Source organism: Arachis ipaensis, chromosome B4 (genome assembly GCF_059453495.1).
Source record: "Arachis ipaensis isolate K30076 ecotype BB chromosome B4, ASM5945349v1, whole genome shotgun sequence".
Classification (NCBI taxonomy): Eukaryota; Viridiplantae; Streptophyta; class Magnoliopsida; order Fabales; family Fabaceae; genus Arachis; species Arachis ipaensis.
Window position 1 is genome coordinate 25065738 of NC_142439.1, and position 17489 is coordinate 25083226.

Sequence of the window (17489 nt, forward strand, 5' to 3'; positions counted from 1 at the left end):
GGAAGGGTTGAAAACTCAAAAATTATAATTTTCAGCAAAACATGTGTCATGCGTACGTGAGCCACCTGTCGCGTACAAGAGAATTAGAAAAATAATAGTGCCGCGTATGCAACCACTATCGGTGTACGCGAGAATGCTGGGCAACGAAGGGGTTCCACGTACGCATGATACATGTCGCGTACGCATGAGTGTAAAAGTGACAGTGTCACGTACGCAGCCAGCTTTTCGCGTACATGAGTGTGTAGCAGAGCCCAAAACTCACGTCGCGTGACACTGTCGCATACGCAAACATATCAGTTTTGCCAAAAAGTTGTTAAGTTCATAAAAATCAGTTTTTCACACCAAAATTTCAATGAGCATAACTTTTTCATTAAAAATTATTTTCATTCCATTTTTCAAATGTAACAAACTTCATAGACCCAATTTTTATTCAAAATAATTTTCACAAGATTTGGGAGTCGAGAAGCCAAGTTATGACCGGCCGAAATTGGTCAAAAATTCAGTTTTTACCAAAAGTTCAAATCCTCTAGTTTTCCAAAATTCTCAATCCAAAACCAACCAAACCAGAATCAAATCAACACCAATTACTCCTTCACACTATCACATACTCTTTATTCACTTCACAATCATTCCAACACCTAAATGCATCAATTCATTCAAACATTTTTCACACATAATTCTACCAATTTCACCAATCATTCTCAACATCACATTTATACATATTTAATCCACCAAATCCAACAATTCAGAGCATTTATGCCTATCTTACGGCAACTAGCCTAAGTTTTTACATGACATTATATATTAACTATGGAAAACCAAAATCATACCTTGACCAATTTCCTCCCAAGCTCAAACACCTCAAAAACCCTCCTCTTCACAAGCTTTCAAGCCAAACCCTACAAGTTTCTAGCCTCCAGAATTCCAATTCAAGTACTCTACTTCACTATCTTGACTTCAATTTATATGAATTCAATCTAACTCCAAATAATTTTATACATAACAACAATTTCAATACGTAAACTTCATAAAATTGGAGAATTCAAAGGGGACAAGAGTTCTTCACCTTACCCACGGATAATTAGGGCGAAACTCGACAATTTTTCTCTGCTAGATCAAACCTAAATCATCAAAAACCTGAAAATCCTCAATACCGCTACTTGTTCAAATGGTTTGCTTTATCACTTATCTTCATCCTAGCTAATATTTTCTCTTCGGTCTACCAGTGGCTGGCCTGACTTCAAAATTTCCAACCCTAATCTATGAGCTAGTTCATCCATCATCTTATTGACTGCATTGATTCTTTCTCTCCGTCTGTTTGACACCTTGAAATTGTGAACAATATTTTTCAAGTCTACAAGAGTGCTTCTATGTATTACCCCTAGCCTATCCTTCGCCAGCTTTTTCACCATGGAAACATTTTCCTGTTGATCAGCCATAACATAAATGACAAGGAGGAACTGGTAACAAGGTTCTTTAGATCCAAGTCAATCACCAGTTTTGCAATTTGCTCACCCAAGTCCACATCTCCTTTGAAATGGAAGAAACCGAGCAAACTTTCCCAGAGTAATGACTCATATGACATATCCCCTTCAAATTTTATTATGCTCCTCAGGAATTCTTTTGCCTCATCAACTAGCCCTATGTTCGCCAGAAAATTTGCCATGCACAAAAAATAAGTAAAATTGGGCTTTACATTGAACACATCAGTCATTTGCATGAAGTAAAATATGCCCGCAATCAATTTCTCTACACAAGTGCAAGCACACAACATGCCAATGAAGGTTACTTCATCAGGGAGTAACCTAGCTAGACTTCTGTCTGCACTTATAATCCTATCAAGTTCAACCTCATGCTTCATCTTCTCCATACCAACCATTAAATCAAATAGGTTTAATCCATCTTCGGAATTTCCACGAATGCAGTGCCTCAAGATCATCATATTCCACGAAACCAAATTCCTGTTTTCCATCCTCTCAAACACTACATGTGCTACATCCACCCTCTTGCATTTTCAGTACATGTCAATTAAAGCCGTATCAATAATCAAGCTCAACCTTGCTAACATCCTAATGATGCTCGCGTGAACTGATCTTCCTTCCTTGAGTCTAGCTGACCGGCCACAAGCTGTAATCACAGATACCATAGTCCTAGCATTACCCTTTAACCCCAACCTACCCATCTCACGGAACAACTTCAAGGCAAAGCCAGGGTTCCTAGCCTTCAAATGGCCAGCAATCATAACATTCCAAGTAATCAAATTTCTCTTGGGCATTTCATCAAACAGTGCATATGCAGTATTCAATTCACTAATAGCTACATATCCATCAATGATCGAGTTCCATGAAACCAAATTCCTGCTCAACATTGTGTTAAACACTACCCTAGCAACTCCAACATCACCGCAACACCCATACATGTGAATCAAAGAGTTCTGAACCAGTAGCACCTCATCAACCCCATTCTTCAGGACTTGATCGTGGCACTTCCTCCCAGATTGAAGGTAACCCATCTTGGCACAGGAACTAATGAAGGACACAAAGTGTAGCTCTTGGGAAAGAAACCACTGTACAAAGAATTAAAGAGAAAAGCAAGAGCTTAATGAGGAATGTGGCTATGAAAATAAGCTTGGATCACTATGTTGACGAAAAAGATGTCTAAGGTGTTGTTAAAGTGATGGAATATCAAAAGGGTGTAAACGACATCGCATAGGTGTGAGGCACGGCTCAGAAGGGTCTGTGCAATATAAGGGTTGCGAAGTAGGGCGTTGATGTTGAGGAGTGTCTGGATTTGGAGGAGGTGGAAGATGGTGTGGCACACGCTCTAGAGGATCGTATGGAAGGCATTGAAGGAGGGAGAATGTGGTTATGGTTGTGTTGGGGAAAAAGATAAGGAAATGGAGAATAATGTAGAAGAAGATGAAGATGAAGACGAAGAAAGAGTGGTGGTTGGGTGGGGGAAAAGGGTGTTTCAGAGAAGATGTTGAAATTGTTGAGATGAGACTCTGGCCATTCATTTGGAGGTTGGCATGGACTGTTTGACTATTCAATCGCCATTGACGAACATGCTTCTACTCTCTCGTCACTCTCCCAACGTGTTCAAGTCACCACTCAGCCAAGAAATGTAATTCAGGTGGCCAAACCTCTCTAAAAACTGTGCCTAATTCGTTGAGAGAAAGAAGAGCAAAGTGGAGACGAGACGAAGAGAGCTTCAAAGAACATCATTGTTCTTTAATTAGTCGTTGCAAATAGGCTAATTCAGAAATTCTAACTACCTAAATGTCACTACTTTCCTTTTTCTATTTTTCTGTTAACAATGAAACAATAAAGTAACTAAATATTGTGGAATCAGGCAAAGTGATGCAGAGTTTGAAAAATCAAGACTAATCAAGGCTATCTTTTGAGAGACAGCTATAACCTATAAATTAATTAAGCATTCAAAGTCATAAGTATGAACCAACATGGTTCTCTTAGTTTTCATATCTTAAGAGATAAAGTAATGACAAACAAGCTATGCTAATAATCTTATATGCATCATCATTCTAAGTACAGTTCTAAAAGAGTTTTTTTAAATCCAGTTCAGAAGACGAAAACCAACCCTTCGTGAATGCTCTCCAATAAACAAAAGAGTACTACAAAATCTAATTCATAGTATCCGAATATAGATGCAGCAACATTCAGTCATCAAACTAAAAGAAATTACACCATTCAACTTTTAGATTTGCACTGCTTGTTTGATAAATGTGCATGCATTTTTTTGAAAGCAAAACTAATTGTGCAACAACTTGGCTTAATCTTTGAACTAAAAGCATTCTAAGTTTGGTACTTTGAGCTTGCATTATATTTTATTAATGTTTCTTACTTCATAACCAAATTCATTCCTATCAATTTTGACAAGATTTCATAGATAAAATTTCAAATCAAACAATAACATTCCTTTCATCAGAATCAGTAGCAGAGACATAAACCTTAGTACATTTTTCACGAAGTCAACATATGCACAAAGGTTATTAAATTAAAAGCACAGCTACAAGTAAATAATCATAGAAAAAATGTGAAGCACTTTGTTAGCTGCATCATGAAAATGAAATTAGAACAACAAAATTTATATTCTATGAAATCATGGGAGAAGAAAATTCTGGAAAAGACAGAACAGGAAAAACGGGAATGTAATGAAGAAATTAGAGAACTTTGTTGAGCGTAACGGGAACAACTTTGGAGCCGTCACGCACGCGATGGTCGACTGTGGAAACCTAGCGGAGCAAGGCTTCGGCGTCGTCTTTGTTGAAGCAGAAGAGCCCGAGGTTCTTGTTGGTGGAGGCTCCAACAACCAGCAAGAACTCCTCCGACGGGTTGTTGAGCGCGTACACAGGGAGGTCGTGGAAGAACAAAAAATCAACAGAAAAATCGTGGAGAAACTCGGTTCTTCTTCTTCTTTGCCAGAGACAAATAAGCACAGAGGGGAGACGAGTCGAACAGAGTTTCGTCTTCTTCTTGGATAGAGACGAGATGAACAGAGTTTGAGAGAAAGAAGAGTGGAGTGGAGACGAGAAGAACATCATAGAAGAGACGAAGAGAGCTTCTTCTTCTTCTTCTTCTTTGTCCAAAGAGAAAGAACAATGAACTCTAAACAAGATGATGAACGACGTTTTTTATTTTTTTTTTATATATGATTTTGTTTTTATTTTTAAATTGTTTTAAATTTAAAATTATAAAACTAAAGTTAATTGATTTGAATTTTGACTAAATTAAAAGGATTAGAGTAGTTTTTGTCCAACATAAAAAAAAATATTTAAGTCTTTTGTAAAATTAAATAAAAAATATTTTTTTATTTTTATTAAAATATAAAAATAATTTATTAAATTTATTAATATGATATATATTTTAAAAAATAATTATTGATGTAAAAGATAAATTCTATATATCTATTATTATTTGTTCACGTTTTTAACATATCAATACGTATGACTTTTATCATTGTACTTCAACAAACACCTTATATTAACTATCGCACATCAAATCCAGGCATTGAAAGAAATATTATAATAGCTTAACTAAATTTTCCCAATATTTTTTTTTCCAAAGCCATACGCTTATACTTTTTGAACTATTACAAATAGCAATAATGTTATATGTAATAAAAAAATAGTTATTAATTAATTATCATATTTAAATATTTAATATTTATAAAAATTTAATAATTTTATTTTAAAGAACTAATTATATTCTATAATATATTTAATTATTTTATTATATCAGATTTTAGAATTCTAACAACTATTTATTTTATTAAAAAATATAAAATAACATATTACTTAACTAATTTATATTCTAAGGACATATTTTAAAATTAAAACTTTTATTTAATATATTTAAAATGTAAAAAATTAATCTTTTAAATACATTTTAATAAAGTATTTTTTATAATACTTTTAAAATACATATTTATAAAATAACAAATACAAAATTTATCCATTTATTAAAAGCTAGCCGTGAGAGAAAAATGTGGTCGTATCCATTTTGATTTGGTTGTAGTCTAACACGTAATTTTGTTTTCACGTGGGTAGCATTATGAAAGCTGCTACTAACGCACACAGCTTGAAGTACCAGCTGGCTTTGCATCTTTTAGTAACAAAACATGACCAACGAGTCAATGAGAACCCCTTCAGCCTTCAGTATAGGGTGAGCACGGGTAATAGGTACTCAATTACCTGTTTGAATTCGAATCGAACTAATTAAATTAGTTTTGAAATTAACGGGTAATCAGGTCCAATCCGAATTAAATCGATTGTCTTTGTTAGTGATTGGTTTGGATATCAATTCTGAGAGTGCGAAACCCGAACCAAACCGTGAACCCGATCATATATTAATTAAATAAAAGAAATAGTGTTTAATTAAAAATTTTGTATTTTTATTAGACAAAGATTATTTACTATTAATATGTTTAGATTTTAATGAGTTTAGTTTTTAATGTATTTGGTGTTTAACATGTTTTGATTATTTCTATTGATGTTATTATTGAATTTTTAAGATAAAAATTTGGTTTTTTTTTTATGAATTTCAAAGTCACCAGGATACCCAATTATCCGAACCGAACCAATCCGTTTTTAATCGGTTTGGTTTGGTTCGGATACATATACAAAAAAAGGTAAATCCAAACCAAACCGAACCAATTACATTTTAATCGATTCAGTTTTAATTTTATCTTGAATCCGAACTAAACCGATCCGTGCTCACCCTACTTCAGTCTCCTCTAAGCTATAAAAACTTTTCTTGAAGGGTCAACCTGTCCGTGTCAGTTACTATCACGCAGTTACATCCTAACACAGCATTACGTATTTTACGGAAAAAAATTCACATACAGTTAATTTTATTTAAAATTAGTAATTAAAAATTATTAAATAATAAATTTAAGTTTAATTTTATAAAATTTTTACTTTTTAAAAATAATTTTTAAAAATTATAATATTTATATTTGATAAATTAAATTAAAAATAATTTTTAATAAACACAAATAAAAATAAATATATTTAATAAAATAATTTTTAAAATTTAAAAATATTATAATAAAAATTAATATAAAAACTAAATTTAGATATTAATTAATATATAAAGTTATATTAAATTTTTTAGTTTTGATAAACGTAAACCAATTTAAAATCTTTTTTCTTAGGTGCTTTTAAAAACACTATAACTTTTAAAAATTACAAACACAAATATATAAATTTTTTAATTTATTAAATTTGAAAAAAATTTATCAAATTATAATTAAATTTATCAAATTATTTTATAATTTTTAATTATTAAATTCACATCACTTAATTATAGGATTTTTTTCTGAAATAAATAAAAAATATTTTCAAAAAGAAATTATTTCAATATTAAATACCAGGGTACATTTTTTTTTGTTAATTTTAGGCTAAGTTTGCCGCATATTCTGACGAACTCCATAATATTAACAGACTTTGCTTCATCTTCGGCGAACTTCACCTTCATGACAACTATTGTCATTGTCTTCAGAGTACAAATGAGTACATAAAAATAAGTCGTATTTTTTTTGAAAAATAATTATTTTTTTAATTTATAATAAAAAAAATTCTTATTAAATATGGTTTATTTTTGTGTACCTATATATTTTTGGAGATGATGATATAATAGTTGTCATTATCGCCGATGCCGTTGAAGAAGACATACTTGTTATCTGTGTATTTTTGTGTATTTCTATGTACTTTTTGAGACAATAATAATGACTTAGAAATTTGAGTTTTATTCTAAGTCATATTTTATGAGTATTAAGATGAAATTCGCTAGGAAATAAGACAAACTCTATAAAATTATAAAAGTTGGACACAACTCATCCTAAATAAAAAACGCATTTCAAAAATTAAAGTTAAAATAACTTATTTTTAGAAATAATATTTTTTTTAATTTATTTCAGAAAAAAATCTCTTAGGTAGCGTTTATTTTTGGAGATAGGATACATAGACATGTACAACGAATGTTTAAAACGTGTTTGGAGGCAGAGATATGGATACGGAACATATTATCTCTAAGACACTATTTTATATTTTTGTGTCCACTCTTTTACGAAGGAAGGACAATGATGGACACAGAATTTAAAAAGGTGGACACATATTTTTTATCAAAATTTTTTTCCTTTCTATTCATAGATATTTTTATTATTCTACTATTATCTCTTCTTATTTTTCCTAATTTTAGTTTATTCTCTACATCGTAGTTCTTTTTTTTTTCTGCGTTCTTTTTTTGGTAAAATTTCTTATTTGACTGGATAATTAATTTATTCTTTTTTATCGTTCATTCTCTTCTTTATGGTATGTTGTATTAATAAAAACTTTATTCACTTTTTTACTTTATGTTACTTTATTTATTTTAATTTTGTTACTTTAATACTATTTTTATCTTATTGGTTCATAGACCAATTCTTCTTATAATTTTTTATACTTCTATCTATTCTTATTTCTTATTAAATTAATTTGTACTGTTACGGCCTGGCCCAAACTCACGCGGGTCAACCCGACCCGAGTTCTCGCCAGCCCAGTAATGCACCCTCCACCCGACCCGGACACGCGTCCCGTACGGCTTGCACACAGCCGTGGGACAACACCTTTGAGGGTATGGGCCTGCCCACTGGAAGGGCCCACTACTGACATATATATAAGGGGGAGACTGGCTCTCCCCCAAGGTACGTCACATTCTCACACCATTTCCTCTCCGCCTGCACATATTCTGACAAGGGCGTCGGAGTGTCTTTGCAGGTGGCACCCCTCCTCCCCATATGAAGTGCTCGGGACCTCGCACGCCCGGGACCAGGAAACCACGACCCAGCGAGCCTCTCCATCATCCCAAGCGTTGACCTCAAGGTCCCAACCCGAACCGTCCGGTACCCGACCTGCCGAACATTGGCGCCGTCTGTGGGGATACGTTCATGGATTTCGTGCTGGTCCAGACTGGGACAGGTTCCGAGGTAACGCCTCCCATACTCGGGGGAGGCGCCGTCGCGACGGAATCCCGGCAACAGCAACGGTCGCCCCCGAGGGATGCGACACAGACTCACGAGAGACGCCCCTTCGGGGGGACGGGTGATAACCACGCCAGGATAATGCAAGAACTACGCCATAGAATGCAGGACTTAGAGCGCCGGCTAGCAGAAAGAGAGCGCGACCAACGCTCCCCAGAACGGAGCCCCACCCGTTCCCGTTCGAGGAGCCGTTCGAGGCGCACACCGAGCCCCCAGTACGAGTCGGAGAGCACTGGGGGGCGAGTACGCCCCAGAAGGAGAAGTCGCGACCCCATCATCTACGCCCGACACGAAAGGCGGCGCGCGTCGAACAGGGGCGACGAGGAAGCCCACCGCGAGAACAATGAGTTGAGAAGAACTACTCGAGGACCCGTCATAATAGGAGCGACCCCTTTCCACCGCTCTGTACTCGAGGTCCAACTACCAAAACACTTCGACAAACCGACAGACATGAAATATGACGGAACGCAAGACCCCCTGGAACACTTGACGGCCTTTGAGGCCAGGATGAACCTAGAAGGGGTGGGAGATGAGGTCAGATGCCGCGCCTTCCCAGTCACCTTAGCGGGCCCAGCAATACGGTGGTTTAACAACCTCCCGCAAGGCTCGGTGACCCAATTTTCCGACATCAGCCACGCCTTCTTGGCTCAGTTCACAACCAGGATTGTCAAAGCCAAACACCCAATTAATCTGCTGGGGGTAACACAGAGACCCGGAGAGCCGACCAGGAAGTACCTGGACCGTTTTAATGACGAGTGCTTGGAAATTGACGGTCTGACGGACTCAGTGGCAAGTTTGTGTCTAACGAACGGACTCTCGAATGAGGACTTCAGGAAACACCTCACCACAAAGCCCGTCTGGACAATGCAAGAGATCCAGTGCGTGGCCAAAGAATACATTAATGACGAGGAAGTCAGCCGGGTTGTGGCTGCCAATAAACGGCAGCCCGCCTACAACCAACCCCGGTACTTCGAAGCCAGAGAAAGACCAAAGGAACACGCCAGGGACGGCGGTCCGAGTAAACCACCCAAACCGTTCTCCCGAGTTGGGAAGTTCACCAACTATACCCCCCTCACGGCATCGATCACTGAAGTTTACCAACAGATAGCAGAAAAGGGGATACTGTCGAAGCCCCGACCACTGAAGGACAGGACGGGAGGAAACAAGAACCTCTACTGCGAATATCACAAGGGTTACGGGCACAAGACCCAAGACTGCTTTGACCTAAAGGATGCCCTCGAGCAAGCTATCAGGGACGGCAAACTCGCCGACTTCTCCCACCTTATAAGGGAACCAAGGAGACGCAACCGGGACAACGACAACGAAGACAGATCCCGACCAACAAGACGGCGACAAGAACCAGAAGGTGACGACCACGGTCTCACGGTGGTAAACGTGGTGACGGCCAGGAATACCGCCCCGAGGTCGAAATCGGCGCAGAAGAAAGATGCCAAGGTCCTAGCGGTCTCCACCTCACCTGTCAGAAGTTTTAAGGGTCTCCCACCTATCTCCTTCGGCCCGGAGGACCAATGGTTTGACGAGGTGCCGAAAAGTCCGCCCATGGTCATCACGGCTAGGGTCGGAACTGGCCTCGTCAAACGAATCCTGGTAGACACGGGGGCAGACTCAAACATCATGTTCCGAAACGTTTTCGATGCCCTGGGATTGAGAGATTCCGACCTGACGACCCACCAACACGGTGTGGTAGGGTTAGGAGACCACTTCATCAAGCCAGACGGAATCATCACACTCCCGACCTCTGTGGGACAAGGGCAAAGACGGAGGACAATCATGGCAGACTTTGTAATATTACGAGATTCGACGGCTTATAACATCATCCTGGGGAGAAATACCATTAACGACTTGGGGGCAGCTATCAGTACGAAACTACTGGTGATGAAGTTCATCACCGATGACGGATCCGTGGGATCCCTCCGGGGCGACTTGGAAACGGCGGTCGCTTGCGACCACGCCAGCCTTTCTCTCAGGAAAAAATCCAAGGAAGCGTCAGGGGTTTTCCTGGCCGACCTGGACGCCAGGGTAGACGACAAACCCAGACCAGAGCCAGAAGGAGACTTGGAAAAGTTCAGAGTCGGCGAGGAGGACGATAAATTCACATTCATAAACAGAAACCTCCCACACGAGATAAAGGAGCCTTTGATGGAGATGATCAGGGCTAATGCCGACCTCTTTGCCTGGACACCTGCCGACATGCCAGGGATAGACCCCCAGCTCATGTCGCATCACCTGGCCGTAAAGGCAGGAGCCAAACCAGTGGCCCAGAGAAGGAGGAAAATGTCGCAGGAAAGGGCGGACGAGGTAGCCAAGCAAACGGCCAGCCTCTTAGAAGCGGGATTCATCCGGGAACTGGACTACTCGACTTGGCTGTCGAATGTGGTTCTGGTTAAAAAACACAACGGGAGGTGGAGAATGTGCGTAGACTACTCTGACCTCAACAAGGCTTGTCCCAAGGACTGCTACCCCCTACCTAATATTGATGCACTCGTCGACGCAGCGGCAGGGTACAGATATCTGAGCTTCATGGACGCCTACTCAGGGTACAATCAGATACCGATGCACCGACCCGACGAGGAAAAAACGGCGTTCATAACGCCAGGGGGCATCTATTGTTACAAGGTAATGCCATTTGGTCTAAAAAATGCAGGAGCCACATACCAAAGGTTGATGAATAAGATATTCAGCAAACTCCTGGGCAAAACAGTAGAAGTCTAGGTAGATGACATACTCGCAAAGACCGCACGACCTGACGATCTCCTGAGCGACCTTAACGACGTTTTCTCGTCCCTACGACAACACGACATGAGGCTTAATCCGCTCAAATGCGCGTTCGCCATGGAGGCCGGAAAGTTCCTGGGCTTCATGATCACTCAAAGAGGAGTGGAAGCCAATCCCGAAAAATGCCAAGCGGTCCTTCAAATGAAGAGTCCGGGTTGCATCAAAGACGTCTAGAGACTTGCTGGGAGATTGACAGCTTTGTCCCGTTTCCTCGGAGCATCGGCAGCAAGGGCCCTACCTTTCTTCAATCTAATGAGAAAGGGAATGACGTTCGAATGGACCCCAGCGTGCGAAGAGGCATTCAACCACTTCAAGCGAATCTTGGCGGCACCACCAGTCCTCGAGAAACCCAGAGCCGGAGAACCACTCTACCTCTACCTATCAGTAACCGAGGAAGCGCTTGCCGCGGTCCTCGTTACAGAAGAAGCAAAGACACAACAGCCCGTCTACTTCGTGAGCAGAGCACTCCAGGGACCAGAGCTGAGGTATAGCAAACTGGAAAGACTGGCGCTGGCGCTCCTAGTGTCCTCCCGAAGGTTAAGACAATACTTCCAGAGTCACCGTATAGTTGTGAGGACAGATCAGGCGATTCGGCAAATACTGCAAAAACCTGATTTGGCTGGTAGGATGATGACCTGGGCCATCGAGCTCTCACAATATGACCTACAAGCCTCGACACGCAATCAAGGCCCAGGCAATGGCAGACTTCTTGGTGGAGGTAACGGGCGACCCTCCCGAGGAAACGGGCACACGGTGGAGGCTTCATGTGGACGGAGCCTCCAACCAAACGTCCGGAGGAGCAGGGGTCATCTTGGAAAGCCCAGCAGGGGTCATCTATGAGCAATCGACCAAGTTCGAGTTCCCAGTGTCGAACAACCAAGCAGAATATGAGGCTCTCCTAGGCGGACTAATGCTGGCTTGGGAAGTCGGGGCGACGAGGGTCAAAGTATGCAGCGACTCCCAAGTCGTCACCTCGCAGATAAACGGAAGCTACCAAGCCCGGGACCCCCTCCTCCAAAAGTACCTGGAAAAGGTCAAGCAAATGACAAGCCAGTTCCAGGAGGTCATCATCCAGCACGTTCCAAGAGAAAAGAACACACGAGCAGACCTTTTGTCGAAGCTTGCGAGCACAAAGCCAGGATCGGGTAACCGGTCGCTCATCCAGGACATGGTGAAGGAACCAACGGTCGCCCTCCACCTGACGGAGTCGAGCCCCTCATGGCTGGATCCCATTACCAACTTCCTGGAACTCGGCAAGTTGCCTGAAGATGAGAAAGCAGCCAAAGCTTTAAGAAGGGAGGCGGCCAGATATGCAATCATACAGGGACAACTATTCAAAAAGGGACTCAGCCAGCCCCTATTGAAGTGTTTGCACCCCGACCAAACGGACTACGTGCTTAGAGAAGTCTACGAAGGGTGTTGCGGACATCACATCGGGGGCAAAGCCCTAGCAAGGAAGCTCATCCGAGCAGGATACTACTGGCCAACAATGATGAAGGACTCAAAGGAATTTGTCAGAAAATGCACGAAGTGTCAACAAAACGCCAACTTCCACAAGGCACCGGCCTCCGAGCTAAGCTCGCTAACGACTACACGTCCTTTTGCACAATGGGGAGTCGACCTCTTGGGACCCTTCCCGGTCGGCCCAGGACAAGTCAAATACCTCATTGTAGCCATTGACTACTATACCAAATGGGTAGAGGCTGAACCGCTAGCCACGATATCGTCCTCCAACTGCCGGAAGTTCATGTGGAGGCAGGTGATAACCCGTTTCGGCATCCCGGAGGTCGTTATCTCGGACAATGGGACCCAGTTCACCGACAAGAAGTTCATGGAATTCCTCTCTGGCCTGGGGATAAAGCAAAAGTTCTCCTCAATAGAACACCCCCAAACAAACGGGCAGGTAGAGGCCGCAAACAAAGTCATCCTTCTTGGTCTAAAGAAGCGCCTAGACAGTAAGAAGGGAAACTGGGCTGACGAACTCCCCTCCGTCTTATGGTCCTACCAGACAACCGAGCAAAGCGCCACGGGGGAAACCCCCTTTCGCCTAACATACGGGGTCGACGCGGTGATACCAGTTGAAATCGGCGAACCAAGCCCCCGATTACTACTCGCGGGCATGAGCGAAGTGGTCGAGAAAGACCTGATCGAGGAAACAAGGGAGATAGCTCACCTAACAGAAACGGCGCTGAAACAAAGAATAGCCCTGCGTTACAACGCAAAAGTCCTCAAACGAGACTTCGAAGAAAGGGACCTTGTCCTGCGACGCAACGACATCGGCGTCCCGACCCCAGGGGAAGGCAAGCTGGCGGTAAATTGGGAAGGTCCCTACAGGGTAAGGGAGGTACTCGGCATGACGGCAAGGAAATACCCAGAACATGGAACGCAGGTAACCTAAAGAGGTTCTACTCCTGACCCACCGGCTCACCGACCAGGGAGCCTAGCCAAATAGTTAATATTTGCCCTGTCCACATGATTAATTCATCTTGTTTACTTACTTTGTCAAATGCTTGCCCAACTAACGAGTAATTTTCACTTGTTCAAATTTTTTACTTGTTAAAACTTTCTTACTTCATATCTGTTTCTCATGACCAAAACCTAAAACGGCACCCCGGGATTGATCACCCCGGGATTGATCACCCCGGGAGCCAGACGGCTCATAGGCCTCAACCAATTCGACGATTACGCGACCAAATCGGTCCGAACTGCTACCAAATGCGAAAACGGCGAGACGGGCACAAGAAATAAGCCCGCCCAGAATAAACGGTAACACGATAACGGCAACACGACAAAATAACAAAACAAGCAAAAATCATAGCAATCAAACGACGATAACTTATAAAGCGTCAAAATATGGAACGGACAAGTAAATTGTTCAGGGCAAACAAAACGACAAAATATCAACAGGTTGTTCAGCAAATGCATTACAAAATATCCTAAGTTACAAGACTTCACTTCTTCGGCATATCAACAATTTTCCCGTCCTGGATAGTCTTGAAAACACCAATTGACGACGTCTCGAAATCAGGAGCAGCAATCCTCAGCTGAGCCTTCAGGGCATCTTCGGTCATCAAGATGGCATTCTTCCCTTGCTCCTTGGCCACCTTAAGCTTCTTCTTAAGCTCAGCGGCCTCTGCTTTAGCAGCCTTCGCCTCCGAGACGGCCTGTTCCCGTTCCTTTTCCAAGGCGACAACCCGACCCTGAGCGGCGTTCAGTTGACCCTCCAGTGTCATCTCACGCTCAAGAAGCCGGGCCACGGTCTCATCGGACGCCTTCAACCTCTCCGCAACAAACGACGACTTCTCCTCAGCAGCGCTAAGCTTTCCCCCCATCTCAGACAGCTGACCCTGGAGGAGTTCAACTTGAGCCTTGAAGTCATTGTTAGCTTTAGCAGAGGACTCAAGCTTTCTCCGAAGCGCCTCCATACCGGATAACTCGAATTCGGCCTTCCGAGCTATCACGGCCCCACGAAGCAAGGTGCGATACATCCACCTCGCCTGCCCGGACAGTTCGGTTTCATGAAAATGCTCTTCTGTCCCGGGTATCAGTTGGGAGTCAATGAATTTGGTAGCATTAAAGTTCCTCTCCATTATGGTGAGGGCCCCTTCCGGGCTAGAAGACATCTTTCGCTTCTTAGGAGTGTGGATAAGCTCCACGTCGCTATCCGGATGAGGGGTGAGAGTCGCCTGCCCGTCAGCAGGCCCCTCCTCATGGGTAGGGGAAGCCTGACCCCCTACGCCCTGCTTTCCCGACGTTTCGGTATCCCGGGTAGGGGAAGCCTGGCCCTCCTTCTCCCCTGAAGGACCCTCCGACTTGCCGACGTCCTTCTCTTCGGCATTCTCATCATCACTTACCTCAAAAAAGGTTTTCATCAGATTCTCAAGACCGGTCACGGTGGCAGACATTTCCACTGCGACAAACAACAAGAACGTTAGTCGTCAAACCGGAAGTAAGAAGAACAACGACAAAGAAACATAGGCAAACAAGAAAACAACTCACGAATATAGCTCCTGGCGGCTTCCCGTTCACCCATAAGAAGGTGGGGGTTCACGGGATTCTTTTCAAAGATAGCAAGAAGAACGTTCGCTATCTGCTTATCTACAGCCGACAACCTTTTGTACGACACTTTCACAAAAGGATTCGACCCCGCGCCAAAGCTCCAGTAAGTCTGGATAAGGCGCTCCCCCTCTAACGACAACCAGAAGGGGTGGCGGCCCTTGACGGGACGAACCTTGAAATACTTATCCTTAAAACCATGGTAGGAATCCTCAAAAAGGCTAAAAATCTTCCTACCCTGGGCAGCACGGAAAGAAAGAAACCCTTTTCTCGCCTTCCCCTGTTTGGAAGGGTTGGTAAGGTTGAAATAAAAGAGAAAAACGTCCACCGACGCCGGTAGCTCTAAGTACTCGCAGACCATCTCGAAGCAGCGGATCGAAGCCCAGCTGTTCGGATGAAGTTGAGACGGAGGGACGGATATCCGGTTCAGCAGCGCCATTTGAAACTCGGAGAACGGTATCCGAACACCAACTTGCGTGAACATGGACTTATAAAACCAGATCCAATCGGGGACGCGGGAGGAATGGAAATTGAGCTCGTAAATACGCTCATGAGGAGCAGGGACAATGGCCTCGTAGTTGGCCTCCTCGTCAGTACCCCCACACAAGTAGCCGGCTTGCCGGAACTCCGTCAATTCCCCCAAGTCCATCTGGTTGGGTGAACTCCTTATATCGTCAGTCACCCAAGCATACGGGTCGTAAGCCGCAGCAGATCCGGAAGACCGGGAGACAACGCGAGGCATACCTACAGCGGGGTACCACTCCGTTAGTCTATGAGGTCGGGAGCCCGAAAAAACTCAGAAACTACACCTTTTCAACTCAATCATGACCAGATACGGCTAAAAACCACGCCTACCTCACAAACCACCCAAAAAAGCCTATCCTGGAATGGTACCCCTTCCCTAACTCACCTATCCCAGCACTGAAAAAACCTCTCAACAAAAATAAACCAGCCATGCAACAAATGCAAACAGCAATCACACAACAGCGAAACATAACACAGATACCAGAAGAAAGAAACCAGAAGATTACCTGGAACGATGAAGAAAATCTGGACTGGAAGTTGAAGCAAGAAGAAGTTCGCGCAGGAAGCTTTGGATGTTAGGGAGAGAAGAAGTTGGAAATGATAAGAGTGGGAGGTGGATAGGGAGAAAACTGTTTAAAAACCACCCCCAAAAGCGCGAAAGGAAGCAAGGGCAAAATGGTCTTTGCGCACGGGTTTTTTCAAATCATTATGAGCATTAAATGCCCAGTGCGGAGAACGAAACGGCAAACAGATGCCACAGCAGATCAAGAGACACGCGCACAAGAGACGCGTCCCTCCCACGATCAGCCGACCCAACGACAACGCACGAGTGTAAACATCACGCGCCACCGATGGCCCCTACGGCCACCGCTGACGCGTCGGGGGCACTGTTACGGCCTGGCCCAAACTCACGCGGGTCAACCCGACCCGAGTTCTCGCCAGCCCAGTAATGCACCCTCCACCCGACCCGGACACGCGTCCCGTACGGCTTGCACACAGCCGTGGGACAACACCTTTGAGGGTATGGGCCTGCCCACTGGAAGGGCCCACTACTGACATATATATAAGGGGGAGACTGGCTCTCCCCCCAAGGTACGTCACATTCTCACACCATTTCCTCTCCGCCTGCACATATTCTGACAAGGGCGTCGGAGTGTCTTTGCAGGTGGCACCCCTCCTCCCCATATGAAGTGCTCGGGACCTCGCACGCCCGGGACCAGGAAACCACGACCCAGCGAGTCTCTCCATCATCCCAAGCGTTGACCTCAAGGTCCCAACCCGAACCGTCCGGTACCCGACCTGCCGAACATGTACTTAAAATAAAAAATTTGGAATTACATAGTTGTTTTAATCATTTTGTATAATATCTTAATTTTATCCATATCTATCCAAACATAATACAAGACAATATATTAATGTCTTGTTCATCGTATCTAAACACAATACAAAAAAAATAATTTTTATTATCTCCATTCTATTATCTCTTGTCTCCAAAAACAAACGGAGAACTACACTTATTTGAAAAAGTATACGGAACTAAAAGGTGATCAGCCAAAAAGTAAACAAAATCGTTT

The 17489-nt window shown here is 42.9% G+C and overlaps 1 pseudogene; it reads right to left on the reverse strand.

Moving 5' to 3' along the window:
• Nucleotides 1-1196: 1196 nt before the first annotated feature.
• Nucleotides 1197-10100, reverse strand: LOC107636331 (pentatricopeptide repeat-containing protein At3g51320 pseudogene; annotated as a pseudogene).
• Nucleotides 10101-17489: the final 7389 nt, after the last annotated feature.